Source organism: Selaginella moellendorffii, unplaced genomic scaffold (assembly GCF_000143415.4).
Source record: "Selaginella moellendorffii unplaced genomic scaffold, v1.0 SELMOscaffold_121, whole genome shotgun sequence".
NCBI classification, from domain to species: domain Eukaryota; kingdom Viridiplantae; phylum Streptophyta; class Lycopodiopsida; order Selaginellales; family Selaginellaceae; genus Selaginella; species Selaginella moellendorffii.
This window is the reverse complement of record NW_003314382.1, coordinates 432438-435029: the sequence shown is the minus strand read 5'-3', so window position 1 is coordinate 435029 and position 2592 is coordinate 432438.

Genomic DNA, 2592 nt, shown 5'->3' with positions numbered 1-2592 from the left:
ACGAGGTGAAGGCTCGGTTGAAAGGCAAGGAGATGCGGGAGATCCATGGGATAATGGCTAAGAAGAAGATACCGACGAATGTCCGCATCTTCACACTCGCCCTTGTTATTGGTCCTGCAGCAGAGTGGGACTGGAGTGACTTCCCAGCTTCGTTCAACAAAGCCGATCGAATTGATCTGAGGGAGGTCAATTTACCCGTGCCTGAGGAACTGAAGACGGCTATGGAGCTTTCGAATCCAAAGAAAGCTCCAGGTGCAGCATGGGAAATGCTCAACTGGGTCTTCAACGCAATAGCGGGTGACTCCAAGGGCAAATGCGTTGTCGAGTACAACTGCGGCGGACTATTCTTTCGAGCCGCACTACTCAAGGGTGTCCCGTGTGTTGCGGTGACAAACTCCATTGAAGAGGTGACTTCAATGGAGCATATAATTACAGTTGCCAAAGAAAAACAGTATCTTCTCTACGAACCTGGTGAGTACGCACTTTAAGTTTAAATGTTATCTCACAAGCTCTGTATGCAGGAGCGTGGCCACCCCCAGATGCTGAAACGGCGTTAACAGCTACTGATGTTAGGCCGAGGTCACAACCTGCACAAGGTAAGGTCACGTGAGGCCTCACGCCATTTTGATTATAGATCGTTGTGAATATTCAGACACGAGGACTGAAAAGCGCACTGGTGGCGCGTCGAAGAAGGACAAACAGACAAGCAATAGGAAAAAAGGAGGTACAAATTATATTTGCAATGGCGTGTGGTCTCATGCCATTCCTTGCAGGAGACACTTCTTCAAAGGCAAAACAGGCAAGCACCAGCCAAGCTCAAACTGACAGTGGTCATAAAAAGCGAAAGCACGTTGGACAGTCGTCGGGATCAGAGGCGTTTGATTCGAAAAGGAAGAAGGGCAACGAAAAGATGATAGGTAATGCCTCGCGGTTATGGCGTGTGTGCTCATGCCATTCATTGCAGATCAAGGGCTGAGTGAAAGGAGCCAGTCACCACCTTCTGACTCAGATTCCTATGGCGGACTCCCCTTCCCCAATCTCAATGGAGAGGTACAATGGATGAGGGATGCTTTTCAAGTCAGGGCCACGTTTTTCTCATCTCGTCGTCTTCGAAGGGTGCAAGAACGTGCAGAAACCATGTTAAGACAGTCGGGTGAGGATACGGTCCTAGGTCACGCACTAAAACAGGCTATGGATGTCTTGTATTTTGAGATGGAGACTCGGCCAGATGATTTTTCCAAGATGGTCCTGGAAAAACAAGCAATCCAGCCTGAGCAGCCTATGGAAGAAATGCAAGAGGGGGATGAGGAGCCAGAGAAAGATAATGAGCAGGAAGAGCAGAAGGACGAAGAGGAGGACGAAGAAGAGGAGGACGAAGAAGAGGAGGACGAAGAGGACTTGGATGGTCCTCACAATGGTGACGATCACAATAACGACGATGACGATGATGACGATGATGGCCAGCTTGAGGTGGCCAAAGAGCAGCGGAGGAAGGTCATACAAGACAAACCATCAGGTAAATAATAGTACATCCATTCCTAACCTTTTACCATTTCTAACATTGTCCATGTAGGTCGCAGAAGAAATGGTAAGTAGAGATTATTCAGTTGAATTAAGATACAAACTCTAGCCTTTAGTGTCGAGGAAGGATAGTGCCAAGCAAGGGTCGAAACGTATGTCCAATCCTTCAGAATCAGCAGTGCGCCCAAGTGATATCGGTCCTAGTTCCTCAATAGCAGTTGATGGTAAATACAGTATAGTCGATTCAATGTGCTAATGAGTTTGTTTTTAGTAGCACGGGAGGATACCATCTCAATCAAAGGGAGATATTTGGACATGCATATGGATCCGCCAGTGGACTCTACTTGCCTGCAAGAGTCATCAGAGCTGGTGGAGGCTACTATCCATATCAACGCCAAGCAAGCTGACCACGCTCCACTTGATGCTGCCCATACCACTGAGTCAATCTTGTCCACGTATCCAACTGACGGTGACCAGGCGCCATTGGACCCGCATGAGGCCGCCCCAACCGCCGAGCCGGTCGTATCCTCATTTCCAACGTGTGCCCAATCGTCTGACTACGCGCCGTTGGAACCTCCCTACACCGCCCCTGCTGCCTGTTCGGTCATGTCCACTTTGCCAACGGAGGCACCAGCTGAAATGGCGTGTGATCACACGCCATCGGAACCACCCCATGCCACTGTTGAGCCAGTTGTACCAGAGTCTACAGCTGAAATGGCATGTGCCCACACGCCATCGGATGCGATTGACCCCACATTGCAGAGGAGAGTATTTCCGCCCTTCACGTTTCCTCGACCAAAACCCTCTGAACGACCATCGGGAGCACCATTCGCTAATATTGTAGATGGTAAAATTGACTTGTACCATTTTTTATGCTGACGCATTTCATTTCAGAGTCACGGCGAAAGTACTGTATCGTTTTTGATCTGAACGGTGTCCTTTTCTCCCATGAGCGTGGCTCGTCCTCGAATGTCACTGCACCCTCCAAAGCCTGCGGTCGCAAGTTGGTCAAAAGAGACAGATTCACATTAATCACACGGGAGAAACTGCGGGATCTAATAATGACCATGC